At 44.4% G+C, this 17,758-nt stretch overlaps 1 protein-coding gene across 3 annotated transcripts in view; it reads left to right on the forward strand.

Moving 5' to 3' along the window:
* The window catches only part of LOC106574449 (cytoplasmic protein NCK2), a 62,271-nt gene that overhangs the window by 19,883 nt on the left and 24,630 nt on the right, over nucleotides 1-17,758 (forward strand). Inside the window, exon 1 of one of the 3 annotated variants that reach the window (XM_014150348.2) lies at nucleotides 1,357-1,772. The exons of the other annotated variants lie outside the window; for them this stretch is intronic. The gene's annotated coding sequence lies outside the window, so the exon portion shown is untranslated. Of the gene's footprint in view, nucleotides 1-1,356; nucleotides 1,773-17,758 lie in introns of those variants that run through there. 3 annotated transcript variants of the gene reach the window in all.

A 17,758-nucleotide genomic window follows, 5' to 3' on the forward strand; every position in this document is an offset into this window, starting at 1 on the left:
GGGCAGAGCAGAGGCCTACATTTTGAGTTCTATTCTTTTAATGAGATTGGGGATTGAACCTGGTAGTTAAGAAAAACCTATCTCTCTTTCTCTTATATTAAGTAATGAGAAGAGTAATGCTGGAATGTTCTTTTATTTTATTTAACTCTTATTTAACTAGGCAAGTCAGTTAAGAACAAATTCTTATTTACAATGACGGCCTACCCCGGCCAAAACCGGACGACGCTGGGCCAATTGTGGGACACCCAATCACTGCCGGATGTGATTTAGCCTGGATTTGAACCAGGGACTGTAGTGACGCCTCTTGCACGGCCACTCGGGCGCCCCATTCTATGGGTGTAGAAAGACTGTCTTCTGTCCGTCTGTTTCTGCATAGTAGTTGGATTGCAAGATTAAACCAATTATTACTCCAATTAACAATCAGCAATTGCACAAATGGAACTAATAGCATAATAGCATTCTAATGTGATTCAGATCTGTTGCGGAATCACAAGATAAGGAGGGAACAGTTAGAATTGGCCCAGCTTCTGGGAACAGTTACGATTGGCCTAGCTTCTGCCACTTGGGGGTTCGGTCATGTTTTCGGGAGAACAGCTGCATTTTAAGAGATGTTGTGTGAAGCTCTGGATCTGCCGACAGCGCACACACATGCTATACAACCTCACGGGAGATGCTTGTTTTCTTGCACAACAGCCCATCTTTTCACTCGGGGCTAGGCTAGGGATTTATTGTGATGGGACTGAATAGAATATTGCTGTATCCGTGCCAGTCTCTCTCAGGGTAATTATTGCCGTCCGACAGGCCCCGGCTCCCCCTGGTCCTTGCTTGTAAATGGCTGTATGTTCACAAGTGAATGTTCTATGGAGTGTTTCATTATGTCCCTGGCTGCCATTGGCCACGTAGCTCCCTGATAGTCACGATCTGCAATCTCATAGGCCACCGCAACTGTCTGTCTGTAGGTCCAGTAATGATCTGACCGTGGGTCTGATCTACTTTTAATGGTGTCAGTGTGGATTAAACATGCAGATGCTTTGAGTCGTAGGGAAATACGCTGACATTTTTAAAAGGAGTACTGACCACTAGCTTATCAGTGTACATGCAAGGACAGAAGAAATACCCCCTTTTAAAGCAGGGGCCGAAGGGTACCTACAAGTTCTCCTTTTTTCCCTGAGGAGTGGTCCATTCAAGGTCTGTGGCTTGGAATTGGAACTAGGTCCGTGTCCCAGATGAGTGACTTGTTCAACTGTACAGTAGAGAATGAATGAATGAGAGCCTGTAGTCAAGGCCATCTGGAGGAGGAGGAATGCCCAGTTGTTTTGACAGGTGCTTAGCTAGCTGCTACTGCAGCAGGTCATCTTTGTGAGCGCTAACTGAAACCAGCCGTCGACCTAGAGGTTCAGGGGAAGAGAGGGAGCACTGGAAGCACATGCTGCTGAGAGAGGTTGAAAGAGACCGTGCACACACTTTGTGTTCAGTGTTTTGATGAATTAAGGAGCCATTTCCTTTGCTCTTTCAATCAACGTGTGTGTGTGTGCATGTTCATGGTATATGGGCGTTCCTATTTTGTGTGGAAGGAGCACACCTGTTGCTCTCCCCTATGTTGCAGGAGCCTGATTTGAATGTGGCGGAATACTGCAGTCATCTGCATAACCCAGAGTAGTAATCGTTGGACTTTATCATCACGAAGGGCAGCAGTACCATATCCATGAATCCCTGTTAAACTGAGCAGAAGACGACTTAAGGAGCTTTGGACGAAGTCGATAAGCACAGAGGTAAAAAAAGTAGGCTTTTAAGAAAAGGTTTGAAGGATTTTGTATTAAATGAGTTTTTATCTCTCAAGTACAATGTATTAATAATTCTAACTGGTTTGTTCACTATTCATCGCCACATGTATTTAGACCTTGTGTATATATCCTCTTCTAGCTGCTTCTAGTACCAATGCTGTCCTTAGACTCGGCAACTCAGACCACGAGCCAGGTGAAGTCAGGAGTGTTACAGAAACATAGTTCTGCATTACAATGCCTGGAGAGAAGTTGGAATGTTTCGAGAACCACATCAATCTATGATCAATCATTTATGTAGTGTTGAGTTATGGCAAACGACAACCAAAAAACGCTTCCAAAAGGGACCTGTTTTAGTCATAAAAACGCATTTGCAGCAGCAGCTTGGACGGAGTTATTTTAATGCCGTTGCGGTGGTACTGGGGTCAGAGTCTCACAGTGTGGAGGGAGGGAGACAGAGAGAGCTCTGCCATTGAGGGCAAATAACATTGACTGTGCAAGGCTCTGTTTATTATTTATAATAATAATAATAATAATACACTTTTTAAAGTGCTATTCATTAAAATAATCTCAAAGCATTTTAAAGCAACAAAAAAAGACAAGCAATTTAGAAAAAACATCTTTCATGAGATGGAAGGTCATGAGAGGGTCAGGAAAGTTCCTGGCTTGAGCGGTCATCAGAGGAAAGTGGTCATAAGGGGGAGGAGCAAGCAAAGCTGGTCTGTGTCAAGGTGTCTCGCTGTCCCTGCCTCCCCTCTGTGTGACTCGGTTGAAGTTTGAGCTCAGCCAGTGCAGTTCATGGACTCCGGAGTAGGTCTAGGCTAGCTACTCCTTCACTATTACCAAAATGAAGCGCCCGCTTGGGTGATGCTACGGCAGTCACGTGGCACCAGAAAGCACACCACATTTCAATAATAATTCAAGATTAGCGTTAGTCCTCCCTACGGTCCTCATCACTCCACACCTCTGCTGTGCCATCTTGCTTTCGGTTTCTCCATCCTCAACCTCCGGACACTGTGCTTATGAGTGCTGTGCTTATGAGTGCTGTGCTTATGAGTTCTGCCTGCGTCCGTGTCAGAGAGGAGAGTTAGACTGAGGAAGGACAGTTACAGGGAGCATGATGTACTCCAGAGCCAATAATGCTCTGTGCGTCACAAGTTGCGGGCAGCTCCTTCAGATCAAAGACTAACACTCCGGGGCATTCAGGGAAAGCGAAAAGGGGAGGATGGTGAGGAGGAGAGGAAAGAGCTGGGGGGGTGAGGATTTTTGGCCAAGCACCCACTGACTGTAGCTGTTTTTACATCCTTTCTTCTTTGTACTTGGAGCCCTGGCAGTAAAACTTGGATGATTTTTGTGGACATGTTTGTTCTCTTCTTCTTAGTTTTTTTTTTCATCTTGAAAAAAAACTTTTTTTTAAAGCTTCCAAAAGGGTGTTTTTTTTATTTTTATTGACGAGCCTACATGGTTCTGACAGCCACTGGGACTCTCCTGTCTCTCCTCAACACTATGACCCCTGACCTCTAACCCCTAGGCCCCCATTCTATTTTTACCCTACAATCCTCCTAACTGTTTGTCATCCCAACAGGCTACACACACTGTGGTTTGGCAATGCTAATCTTCCCACAGCTGCCTGCAGAGATCTGTTTGGGATTAAATGGCTGTTTTCTCAGAGCCACCGATGTTTTCACATGTCCTCAAATGGCTTGGGTGAAATCTGAAATGTGGGACTCGTCAACATCATTGGGGTCTGATAGGCTCCTATGCACTCCATCTCTTACATAAATTAACATTTTGTAGGCTAATAGTGAAATTAAGTGATGCTTACCATTTAGGGCTGCGCAATTAATTGAAATTGCAATATTGACATGTGCAATATCCATATTGCATGAGGCTGCAATTGTTTTAAGTGCCATGAATGTAACATTCAAATGTAATAAGGGTCCCCTGGGAAGCTCTGACCAAACACTTTGGTTCCTACCCTGTAACACTGACCAACACTTTGGTTCCTACCCTGTCACATAAACTTCTACTGTACCTGGCTTTGTCATTTAGTTGTCATGCCAAACAACACCAACCATAGAATCAGAGAACTCATTTTATTTATATGATTACAACAGTTCATCCAAGTGTTTTGATCTAAATCGCAATTTGATTATTTGCCCATATAGTGCAGCCCTACTTACCATGGTTAATGGCAGCCTGATGGTCCCAGATCTGTTTATGCTGTCTTGCCAATCACGTATGGTCATTGTAAAGCCAAACACACAAACGGATCTGGAACCAGGCTATAGTTAAGTGGGTCAAGCTGGAAGAAAACTTGGTGCGGTATGGCACGACAATGGCCCTCAGGATCTCATCATGGTATCTCTGTGCATTCAAATTGCCATAGATAAAATGCAAACGTGTTCGTTGTCCATAGCTTATTCCTTGCCCAGACCAAAACCCAACCGTCACCATGGGGCACTCTGTTCACAATGTTGACATAAGCAAACTGCTCGCCCACACGCCATACACACTGTTTGCCATCTGCCCGTTACAGTTGAAACCAGGATTATTCAGTTAAGAGCATACTTCTCCAGCTTGCCAGTGGCTATTGAAGGTGAGTTTTTGCCCACTGAAGTCGGTTACGACGCCAAACTGCAGTCAGGTCAAGTCCCTGGTGAAGACAACGAGCACGCGGATGAGCTTTCCTGAGATGGTTTCTGACAGTTTGTGCAGAAATTCTTTGGTTGTGCAAACCCACATTTTAATCAGCTATCCAAGTAGCTGGTCTCAGACGATCAGGCAGGTGAAGAAGTCTGATGTGGAGGTCCTGGTGTGGCGTGGTTACATGTGTGAGGCCGTTGGACGTACTGCCAAATTCTCTAAACCAATGTTGTAGGCGGCTTATGGTAGAGAAATTAACATTCAATTCTCTGGTAACAGCTCTGGTGGATATTCCGGCAGATTTTAGTGGCCTTTTATTGTCCCCACCACAAAATGCACTTGTGTAATGATAATGCTGTTTAAATAGCTTCTTAATATGCCATACCAGGCAGGTGGATGGATTATCTTGGCAATGGAGAAATGCTCACAAACAGGGATGAGAAATACGTTTTTTTTGTGCTTATGGAACATTTCTGTGATCTTTTATTTCAGCTCATGAAACATGGGACACAACACTTGACACATTGTTTATAATTTTGTTCTGTTCTTTGTGTAAAATCATTTCTCCACAGTCAGTGGCAATTTGAATGGCTTATGCTTGTTAAGCCTCACAGTGGAATAACAGTAAACTCCGTTTATGTCACTGGATTACCACCTTTTAAGGGGATACTGCTGCTTTCAACCTCAAAGGATAGCCGGATTAGCCATCTTTTAGCAACTATAACTGGTCAGGCCACATGGTCATGACAAGCTGTTGGTCTTGGTTTTTGGTCCCGGTGTAAAGAAATCATAGGGATGCTGTGACTCTGAGTGGGAGACAGAGATGGAGCGAATCCTCCTTCCCCCTCTGCTACCCTAGAGCACGATATAAGACAGAGTCCAAGGTCAACTTATTTGGGTTTGGCAGCGGTTTTAACAGCACTGTACAATGACACAGACATTCTGTTCCTCAAACGAGCTGGAACGCTGTCCATTCTATTGTGGTTGAGGGAAATGGCATCGGCTGGGTTGTAAAATCAACACAAGGCACAGTGAGATTGATCACAGAGGAGCTGGCGGCTGGCTGGCATGCAAACAAATGTCCTCAGCTTTAGAATTGATTTGCCTCTTGGCAGCAATGCTTTCACTCCTACCAAAGGATCTTTGTCATTAAGGAAGCAGGCAAGTGAACATTCCCCAACACTTACTGAGATCAAACTGTGTTTCTTTCTGTGTCAAGCAAAGCTATTAAAGCACTTAGTATCGTTGTGTTTCTTTTGAGATAATAGATGTAGAAATATGTCTATTCATCTCGGGCTCTTTTCTGTTCTGTGCCTCTTCGATATTACGATAGAGGTCTAATGAAAGTGTGTATGCTTGTTTTAGACCACAGTTGTGCCAACATGGGATAGGCCTGGCCCTATAGCAGCCAATGTGTGTCAGCCAGCCTCTTCTGGTCTGTCTTCTGATACTAGCGGGCTGCGTTTAGGCAGCCCAAGCACAATTTTTTTTACATTTTTTTTTACTGATTGGCCATTTCACCAATCAGATCAGCTCTGAAAAGATATTATGTGTAAAGATATGTGATTGGTCAAAAGACCAATTACTGGAAAAAATATCCAAATTGGGCTGCCTGTGTAAACAGTGCCTTGGTGTCAGTTTGCACTGTGCTCTCTTGGCCCAGGGTCAACCATGTGACTCTGGTCTGCTGTGAACCAGCTGCTGGGAAAGACTTGACCCTGGATGGAAGGGATTCATCGGAGGAGGGGAGGAGACGACCCTGGGGAGACGGATAGTGACTGGATTCAACACAGGGGGACCTCTGCACCCAGGAAGTCAGAGACATGACCTCGGTGACCTCAGGTCCAGAGAGCACAGTGGGAGCTGTCATAACACAAACAGCCTTTACAGACTAGTGCTAACCAGGCAGGTGCTGACAGATCGACAGGGACACTAAAAAGCAACAAAAACATTCGTCAGTCTGCGAGTGGCGCAGTGGTCCAAGGCACTGCATCTCAGTGCTACAGGCCCTGGTTCGATTCCAGGCTGTATCACAACCGGCCGGGATTGGGAGTCCCATAGGGCGGCGCACAATTGGCCCAGCGTCATCTGGATTAGGGTTTGGCCGGGTTAGGCCGTCATTGTCAATAAGAATTTGTTCTTAATAACTGACTTGCCTAGTTAAATAAAAATCGTCTTGAACCAGCCTAGTGTTGCGATATGTTGGCTGTGTCTGATCAAACAGCCTCGACAAACTAATATTACAAAACACCACAATGTAGCCCCTAAAGGAAAATGATGAATAAAATAATAACAATTACAATCAGACAATGCATCTGTTAATTTGCAGTCTTTGGCCTTCCTCTTATTCAAGGACAGGCTTTAAAAATTCAAAGCGAATCGGCGAGAACCGAGAACAACAGATAAGACCTTCCTATTACAGCTGGTAGTGAGATCCATATCTTTAATAGACCACAACTGAGAAAGGCAAATGGGTGTGCTCAGAGACATTTATGGGTTATAAAAGCCAAACCGAACCTCACTTCAATTAAGAAATTGCTCTGCAGGGAGGGAGAGAGAGAGAGAGGGAAAAAAAAGATGGAAGGAGAGAAGCTGTAGTATAAACGTTGACCTTTAAAAAAGTCCATTCAACATGTTACTGTGGGCTGGGTGGAACTGAATGCTGTTGGACCATCACATTGAGGAATAAGTATTCTTTAAAACAGGCTGGTCTCCGGGTCTCAACTGCATGGGGAAATGTAGTGATTTTAGCAGGTCAAAACCCAACCAGACTCTGTCTGTCGTAGGGAAGTGCAGTTTGGGAGCAGTGTTCGTGGTGCAGCAGTGAGTATAGGGACAGCTCCCAGTTCAGTCACTGTAAGCCAGCACTGAAATAGCCTACACTTAAATTTGTATTCACATGAATGTCGAATAAAACAACCATTTTTAAATCTGTAGTATGATATCAATCTATAAGAGCCCATAGACTTTCAACCACGTGAGAACGATAGAGAATGCATTTTACCGTCCAATTAGACCTGTTCTAATGCTTCACTGAGTCTCTCAGTGCTGGAGTAGTCTCTGGCTCAGAGAGCAGCAGACCTATCTGCACAAAGTAATGAACCACTCAACGCCTCCATCGGTGCTTGGATGTGTGTGTGTGTGTGTGACACGACTAGCCTTCCCTACATTAGCAGGCATGTCCCTAGAGTATGGCGTTTTGGGACGTGAGGGGAACGGTTTTAGTGGACTAGCCTACATGAGTCCTGACTCTGGCCCTTCCCAGAATAGTTATTTTGTCTGTTGACACTCATGCCAACAACCTTTTTATTAATGTGCTGAACATCAGTCTGCACACACTTACCCTTCACATCCACACTTAAGCCTGCGGCTTGCAGCAGCAGCACACCGTTGTGCACCTGTCTGTCTGCTCCTCTTTGAACCAGAGCGTGGTTGAACCCGGCTCTCTGCATCTCTCCTAGACTGGGAAGCCACAAGCTAGTGCACAACGTTCTACTACGCAGACGTAAGCCAAATCGACAAACTTTTATCACGAGCGTTTTGGATGTGGTACAAGTCCTGTTTTGTGTAAATCGTACAGTTTACTTGTAGGCTAGCGGCTGATTCCCACTCACGTAGAGTCGTCGTCCCGCCCCCCCCTTTGCCTTGAAGAACAAAACGTTTTGATCATTTGCAGGCCTTCGTCTTTGTTTTTCAAATTGGAGTGATTTCATGTCAGATGTGTTGATTTGTGTAACCTACACTCATTCTGCTAGCCAAAGAATCTGCGTCTTCATATTGAAGATCCACAACTACACGTCAGCCCCTCAACGGGATTGTGGACTCATCTGGACAGCGGAGCAGAACTGAATTAGTCACATCCCAGCCTGACACATCCAAGGACATTTATTATTATGACGACGACGACGGGGATTAGCCTGTCTGTCTGGGCATCAGCACACTCAGCCTGACTAAATGTCATTTCCCTCATGCTCAATGGACATTTTATGGATGGAGGATATTTTAGGTTTTTTTCTCCCTCTTTCTATCATTTCCCCCCCACTCTCTTTTTCACATGTAATATGATCCCTCTCTTTGCCCTCCCCCAGTGCAGTGTTTTTGGCTGCTGTAGACTCTAGCTGTAGGCCCAGTGTTGGAACAGGTGTTCAGACAGAGGCCCTGCAACAGACTCCAGTCCTCCAGGACCACATTCCAGTTTTTCTTTTTTTTGTTCCTCCCAGGCAAAGTGTAAATGTAGCACTCATTCAAAGGCAATAAGGAAAGGTAGCAGACTCCGTGGCCCTCGGACAGGATTTATTCATCTCTGTGTTGAGAGAGGCCCAGAGAAGCTTAGCTGGCTTCTAGGCTATCTGCAGGGGTTGAGGGGTGGCTCAATAGCGGCTGCTTCAAATAGGTTAAACTGAGTATGGGGAGTAGTGGTGTGCTTGAAGCCTCCAGGATATCGTTTTTTTTGTTGTTGACTGAACTTCAACTCTGGTGTCCCATCAGACATGGTTGCTGTAGGATACCTAGTCGAGATCAGAGGATGACAGAGTAGTTAATGTAGCGGTTGAGAATGAGTGGACCCTAGGGACTACCTGTCTCCAGTCACACACGCCTGGGTTTCACATGTGACCGGTGGCATTTTAATTTACCGGACCCATATGCATTGGGTGCGTAATCTGATTAGGGCTTCCACCCACGTGCACAGAATGACAGAAATCACATTTTAAGTAATTGTAATTCATATTAACAGAACATGCAAGTCTATAGGATTCAATGTGCGGTCATTCTAGCCAAATTCTGATGCGCACTTTGAAGGTGTTAGAATACCTGTCCACATGTACTTTTCCTCAGCCAACAAGACGAGTAACGAACAGCAAAATCACTAGCCTGTCAATCTACTATCCCCCCATAGTAGAAAAGTTGACCTGTTCTATTGGTCAGCTAGTTGAGAAAGAAATGACCAATTCCAAACAGACTGGGACAGTTGTGGGATGATAGATTCCAAATTCATACAACCAGTAGAAAAAAACCTATGTGTTTAAAGCAACAGATTAGAACGTTTGGTTTAAAATGTTGATACACTAGCATTTCTTCACATTATAAACGCAGCAATGCGCACAAGGCAGTAGGCTACACGCGAATGTTCGTTCCACAATGCAATTAGCAGGAAAACGCCGTACATGCAAGCGGTTTCAAGTAACCGAAATGAAATATCCGTTTAGAAATGTAGAAAGAGGGGAGATCTAATATGCAGCAACTAGCATTGGTTGCTAATATGACTAGGATTGTGCATTTGGCTACTGGAAAATGAAAAAGTTGATATAAAATAATTGCCTCCACGGATATGGTCTGATTTTTGGCTAGGCTAATTTAAAGCAAGTCTCATATGTAGGAAAACGTTCAGGTTTTAAATATGCATACTGCCTCCAGCTCATTGTAAAGTGGTGTGTGACACGCAGATGAAGCCTGCCTACCGAAGCCTATGTATTTACTGTTTGAGATGCTGTAGTAGCAGCAGCTCTCGCGCTGTCTGACAGATTTTCCGTTCAGACTGTATGCTGTAAATGATACATAACGAATATACTGTACACACGCATCAATTTAATACCACTCAATTATGCAAATTAACCTGTAGACCGAGAATCATGACCAGTCAAATGTATTTACATTGAGTAGAATTAGGGTAGTGTCACGCTTGTATAAAGGATTTTGGAGACAGGTGCAGGAAAACACAATATATTTTTTTTTAATACACCCCAAACAAACACGTATACAAAAACACTGGACTGTACCCAAACAAAAGAATGAGGGTAAACCTTGTTGACCTACACGGGGACGATACCCGTAATACACAACATATAGTATAGCACCAACGCATAGGTACTCACACCACCAACGGACATGGGAACAATAACCGAGAGAGGGCACATATATAACATACTAATCAGCGGAAATGGGAACCAGGTGCGTGTAATCAGACAAGACAGTCCGGGGTTGATGATTATGAATCCCGTTCAGTGAAGCCTAGAAAGCCGGTGAACAGAATGAGCATCAGTACCGGGGGGGATCCGTGACAGGTTGCACATTTTGGGGAATATTCAGAGGTGGAAACTTTCCGTGGGAATTAACGGGAAATATATGCAAATTAATATTAATACCATTTAAATGTAGATTAATTTTTTTGTTGCATTGGATATATTTACCATATCATATGGAGACAGGAACATAAACCTTTTACCTTATCATAAGTAGACAATTGCAAATGAATTGCAAATGAATAAATTCTTCCAATAGAAATAAATAAATAAATAAATGTAGTTACAAATTGAACTTTAATTAAATGAGTTGACTCTTCACATGGGATGATTTCACTGAACAACAAAAGAAAGGGAATTTGGAATGATCCCCAATGATCCATCGCATCTCCCTAAAATGTTTTCAACATACATCTGTAAAATGCTAGTCCAGAAACTAAAGCTTTGGTTGTCTTCCTCTCAGGCTTCCATGTCTTCTCCCTGGACCTCCTCAATGTCCACCTCTTGAACATCAGACTCTGAGGCCTCCTCTTCACTGTTACTTTCCAACCTTGTTGAGGATGACTCGTTGTCAGGCTCAAAAAGCCTCAAATTTGCCCGGATGGCCACCAATCTTTCAACCCTTGTATTGATCAGCCAGTTGTGTGCTTTGGTGTGTGTTCCCAAACAAGGACCAGTTGCGCTCTGAGGCGGCTGATGTTGGTGTGATTTGGAGGAAGATGGAGGCAACAGGGGAAAGAGCCTCAGATCCACAAAGTCATTTCCACCAGGTGGCTGATGAGATATGACGCCATATCGCATCTCCATCCCAAAGCCCTTGCTTGGAAGTGTACTTCGCCAGACTACCAAGAACCTTGACCTCATCCAGGCCAAGGTGGCGAGACATGGTGGTGATGACACCATAGACCTTGTTTATCTCTGCACCAGACAGGATGCTCTTGCCAGCATACTTGGCGTCCAACATGTACACTGCGGTGTGTATGGGCTTCAGGCAGAAGTCTTGACGCTTTTTGATGTATTTCAGATCTGCAGTTTCCTCTGCTTGGAGCAACAGTGAAGTGGGCAGGGCAGTACAGATTTATTCTCTTACATCTGCAAGCAGAGTCTGAACATCAGACAGGATGGCATTGTCTCCCTCAATCCACGCAATGGCTAATGCTAAAGGTTTCAGGCTGCTTACTACTCTCTCCCAAAATGCATCATCCAGGAGGATCCTCTTGATGGGGCTGTCCATATCGGCAGACTGCGATATTGACATTTCTTGGAGAGACTCCTTCCCCTGCAGGAGACTGTCAAACATGATGACAACACCATCCCAATGTGTGTTGCTGGGCAGCTTCAATGTTGTTCTCTCATTCTTCTCACTTTGCTTGGTGAGGTAGATTGCTGCTATAACTTCATGATCCTTCACATACTTAACCATTTCCTTAGCTCTCTTGTAGAGTGTATCCATTGAGGAGCAGATTCAATACATGAGCAGCACAGCCAATGGGTGTGATGTGAGGGTAGGACTCTTCCACTTTAGACCAAGCAGCCTTCATGTTCGCAGCATTGTCTGTCACCAGTGCAAATCCTTCTGTGGTCCAAGGTCATTGATGACTGCCTTCAGCTCATCTGCAATGTAGAGACCGGTGGGTCTGTTGGCCCTTGTGTCTGTGCTCCTGTAGAATACTGGTTGAGGGGTGGAGATGATGTAGTTAGTTATTCCTTGCCCATGAACATTCAACCACCCATCAGAGATGCTGGCAATACGGTCTACTTTCTCTATGATTTGCTTGACCTTCACTTGAACTATGTTGAACTCTGCCTACAGCAAATTAGTAGATAAAGCATGTCTCGTTGGAGGGGTGTATGCTGGGTGAAGAACATTCAGAAATCTCTTCCAATACACATTGCCTGTGAGCACCAGAGGTGAACCAGTTGCATACACAGCTCGAATAAGACATTAATCAGAATTTCTCTTGACTATGTTCCTCCATTGAGTCTAAAAAATGATTCCAGGAGGACCATGAGCTGTTGCTATTGATAAGGTGTCCGATTCATCATTTTCACCTTGAATAGAAGTAGAGGGACTTTTGTCAGAGGTTGCTTGTTGTGAGCGCTGAGGGAACTTTATGCACTTGGCCAGATGATTCTGCATCTTTGTTGCATTCTTCACATATGATTTGGCACAGTATTTGTAAATGTACACAGCTTTTCCTTCTACATTAGCTGCAGTGAAATGTCTCCATACATCCGATAGTGCCCGTGGCATTTTCCTGTAAAGATTAGATAGAAATTAGTTTTTTTTAAAAACAAATACAATTCCATGTACAGATAAATAGTTAAGCAGTTAGATTAAACAACTCCTTTGTAAGATAAATGTTTTAAAATGAAACATGTATGGAAACAGGTGAATTAACACTCCTCAGTTAGCAGGCTCAAGCAAGCTAAAACCCACATGGTAGCAAAAACTAACTAGCAGAAATTAACAAGTTAGAAATTATTTAAACACACTTTGCTGCAGGCTACTATTTACTAGTTAACAAAAAATCATGTATGTCATAAAAAATTATATTCAGCCCACACAGTATTGTAATCAAAACTTACCAGAAAGCATGTAGTCCTTGGCTCAGACAGTGTAGTAGTGTGGGCTCAATAGCATCTCATTAGTGTGCAAGATCTTGAGAATCAGCTGTACATGTGATGGAAGAGTGCACTGCACATGTGATGGAAGAATGCACTGTGCATGCTGAGGGTTGCAATTCCATTGAATTGGGGATAGTTTAACCAAAAGATGTCACAAGACCTAGAATTGCCTTATGTGTATCCCACAAAAAAGGTTCACAGTTATAAGCTAACTTTTTAAAAATGAATTTAAACAAAATTCCCCAAATTCCCGGGCTTAACTTCCCATGGAAAACTTTCGGAAAATTTCCGGAAATTTCCTGGAAAGTTTCTGACCCTTTGCAACCCTAACTAGAATTTCCATCAATCAATAGGCTAAAAACCATTATTTCACAATGGGATTTTTTTCTTCTCCTCCCGGCGCCAATTTTGTTTATTCAGCTTTTGTATTTTTTTTTTTTTATCGCCCAAAAGCCAGCTATAACCGGCTAACGGAAACCCTGACACACACACACACACACACACACACACACACACACACACACACACACACACACACACAAAATGAGTCTATTAGTTCCACACTTCTCACATGCCCTCCCCTTGGCATGGCATGACATGGTAACCTGGCAATGGTCCCTGCTGTCAGGGCTGGTTAGGCCTAGGTGAGCTGAGACACGCCACCCAGCCAGCAGGGGGTCGAAGGGGGAGCAGAGAGCACAGCTGGCACTGTGAACCGTGCTTAGCCTCTGTGTCGCTCCATCCACATACTCTCCCTCTTGCGTACTCTGCCTGCTCCTATAGCCTCTAACCCAGTCGGTACTGGAAGCTCTGCACTGCCTGCTCCTATAGCCTCTAACCCAGTCGGTACTGGAAGCTCTGCACTGCCTGCTCCTATAGCCTCTAACCCAGTCGGTACTGGAAGATCTGCACTGCCTGCTCCTATAGCCTCTAACCCAGTCGGTACTGGAAGATCTGCACTGCCTGCTCCTATAGCCTCTAACCCAGTCGGTACTGGAAGCTCTGCACTGCCTGCTCCTATAGCCTCTAACCCAGTCTGTACTGGAAGCTCTGCACTGCCTGCTCCTATAGCCTCTAACCCAGTCCGTACTGGAAGATCTGCACTGCCTGCTCCTATAGCCTCTAACCCAGTCCGTACTGGAAGCTCTGCACTGCCTGCTCCTATAGCCTCTAACCCAGTCGGTACTGGAAGCTCTGCACTGCCTGCTCCTATAGCCTCTAACCCAGTCGGTACTGGAAGATCTGCACTGCCTGCTCCTATAGCCTCTAACCCAGTCGGTACTGGAAGATCTGCACTGCCTGCTCCTATAGCCTCTAACCCAGTCGGTACTGGAAGATCTGCACTGCCTGCTCCTATAGCCTCTAACCCAGTCGGTACTGGAAGCTCTGCACTGCCTGCTCCTATAGCCTCTAACCCAGTCTGTACTGGAAGCTCTGCACTGCCTGCTCCTATAGCCTCTAACCCAGTCGGTACTGGAAGATCTGCACTGCCTGCTCCTATAGCCTCTAACCCAGTCGGTACTGGAAGCTCTGCACTGCCTGCTCCTATAGCCTCTAACCCAGTCGGTACTGGAAGATCTGCACTGCCTGCTCCTATAGCCTCTAACCCAGTCGGTACTGGAAGCTCTGCACTGCCTGCTCCTATAGCCTCTAACCCAGTCGGTACTGGAAGATCTGCACTGCCTGCTCCTATAGCCTCTAACCCAGTCTGTACTGGAAGCTCTGCACTGCAGCCCCGTCTGGGTCCACAGGTTTCCCGTTTTGAGGTCATTGTCTTTATAGCACTCTGCTGCTCTCATACTGAGTCATACAGTAGCATGATGACGAACCTCTCTTCCAGACTCTCTCCTGGTCTTCACATTGATCATCATTGGTCCTCCTTTCTCTAATGAAAGACATCACTCTTTCTTTCTCCCTCGGTCTTTCTGCCCCCTCTCTCTCCCTTTGTATTACTCGCCCCATCCTTCTCTCTCACCTCCCCCCCCATCTTTCTCTTAGTCTCACCCTCTCCTCCCCTTCTCTCCTCTCCTGGTTCTCAGACGAATAAAAAGGATCCTGAAATTGGATTACAGAGCTGGGTGAGATGGAGATGAAGGAATTGGCTGAGTTGGACCTGGTTAAACCCGTTAGGAATCTCTCTCTACCCGCTACAGGCAGCTTCGACCCTGCTGCACATTTATGCAATTACACTGAAAACTGGTCCACGTCCTCCCCAGCCTCCTGGTCCTATCCCCTCTAGGGCAATCTCTGCTCTCCTGACCTCCATAAGCACTCTCTGCTATTGGTTAATGCATGCTTTGTGCCCTAATGATCTATTAAAGAGTTCAAAGTTATTATTAAGTAATACTTGCTTAACCGTCCTCTCAGTTCAGTATTATATTTGTGGAAATACACAAGACGCATAATAAGAAATTGTGATTTGTGTGTGTGTGTGTGTGTGTGTGTGTGTGTGTGTGTGTGTGTGTGTGTGTGTGTGTGTGTGTGTGTGTGTGTGTGTGTGTGTGTGTGTGTGTGTGTGTGTGTGTGTGTGTGTGTGTGTGATCTTGACCTTCTGTTTCAGTTCTCTTCTTCTGAGATGCCAGAGCAGGTCACGATCTTCCAAACCCTGCTGAATTAGCCTCAGACAGCTTGTCTCCATCTTCCTGAGAAGAAAACGCAATATAGTTATTTCTCCATGTTGTCAGATTCCTATACTCTACCATAACTGTTTTGACAATGATTAAGGTGTGAGCAATGTTCTATTTACGGTTACAATGATCTGTTGCCTTTTTATGAAATATTACATCTCTTGAAGAACTTACCACGGCATTATGCTGGCGTTCCACTGCACACCGAGCTGAACAGGGTGTGAACAGACAGAGCAGAGCGGTGATGGAACAAGACGACAACCTAGCTGAAACATGGATAGCCAATGCGAAGGAAAGGCTGAACACAAAAATGATAATTTTGAAAAGATTGTCATTTCCATGTTTGCTTTAGAGAGGAAAAACGGGCGTTATGGATGCTGCGCCCTCCTTTAGGGATGCTGCCCCCTCCTTTAGGGATGCTGCCCCCTCCTTTAGGGATGCTGCCCCCTCCTTTAGGGATGCTGCCCCCTCCTTTAGGGATGCTGCCCCCTCCTTTAGGGATGCTGCCCCCTCCTTTAGGGATGCTGCCCCCTCCTTTAGGGATGCTGCCCCCTCCTTTAGGGATGCTGCCCCCTCCTTTAGGGATGCTGCCCCCTCCTTTAGGGATGCTGCGCCCTCCTTTAGGGATGCTGCCCCCTCCTTTAGGGATGCTGCCCCCTCCTTTAGGGATGCTGCCCCCTCCTTTAGGGATGCTGCCCCCTCCTTTAGGGATGCTGCCCCCTCCTTTAGGGATGCTGCCCCCTCCTTTAGGGATGCTGCGCCCTCCATTATGGTTGTCTTAAATAGACATTCAAATCTTAAAGATTTCTTGGATCAAAATATAAAGCATTTGACATTTTGAAGTTCAGGATAGTATAATTACAGGCAGTCTGAATATAGTGTACAAGGCCAGGCACCACAACCTAATATATTATCTTTCTTTCTTTCTTTCTTTCTTTCTCAATATAATTTGTATCCAACATTTACTCAAGTGTTTCCTTTATTTTGGCAGTTCCCTGTACATGTGCCTATACTGCCAATCCACTTTTCTGGACACTGAATGAAGTCTATGTTTTGGGGGGCTTTCAGTTGAAAAGACACTCCAGGCCTTTTCACAGATTGTTGATCTTTTTGTCTAAAAACAGTACTGCCATGTATTAGAAATGCATTTCAGCATACATTTAGCAAGAGAATCTTAGCTAGAACACATACTTTTTCAAGATATCAACAATGTTCAAGATATTAACAATTTCAAGATATCAACAATTGCTTCAGGGAAAGTCTAAAGAATACTTCTCAGAACCAGCACACTAAATCTGGTGAATGCAAAATCTTCTGAAGCCAAGATATCATATCAATAGTGATGGGTAAAAATTGATGCAGTTACATATCGAGGATATTTTTGGCGATATACTGTATCGTTTTGACTATCGCAATATTCTTTTTGTGCTAGTTGACTCTACCTGAACCAAAATGTCAATGTATTTCCTTCATAGAGAACAAGCTATCTTCTTTTTGAAATAGGGAGCCAATTTGTTTTCAGCACTTTTTTTATTTACATCAAAACTAGTTTTCCCATGGCTGTCTCTTGTCCATCTGCAGCAGATATATGGTAAGCAATCTGTTTGGACCGTGGAATCGTAATAAAATCACAGTATTGACTCGCAATACATGTAGAATTGTGAGATTCGCAAAACATATCATATAGGCACCTAAGTATCGTGACAATATCATATATTTACAAGACAGTAGAACACGCAAACAAAACTCAAGACACTTACATTTGTTCTGTATTGCTTCATGAACACCTCATATTCATAACTAACACTGGGGGACAGCTGTGAGTGGAAAAACCAAGCTCTGTGAGCCTTTTCTAAAAGCCATGAAATATGAATGCCTCCTTCTCTGTAAGGGTGAAAATTCAAGCAATTTCCTAGTTAAACTGGTCAAAAGAATGAACTGCAACATATAGACCTTAAGGATAATTATGACCAGGGTTTAATTTGGAAATGCCTAACTTTATTTGTACACGCTTACGGTAGGTTGACCTTCCCACGGAATTACCTCTATATGCCCA

The sequence above is a fragment of the Salmo salar genome, chromosome ssa16, assembly GCF_905237065.1.
Source record: "Salmo salar chromosome ssa16, Ssal_v3.1, whole genome shotgun sequence".
In the NCBI taxonomy this organism is placed as follows: domain Eukaryota; kingdom Metazoa; phylum Chordata; class Actinopteri; order Salmoniformes; family Salmonidae; genus Salmo; species Salmo salar.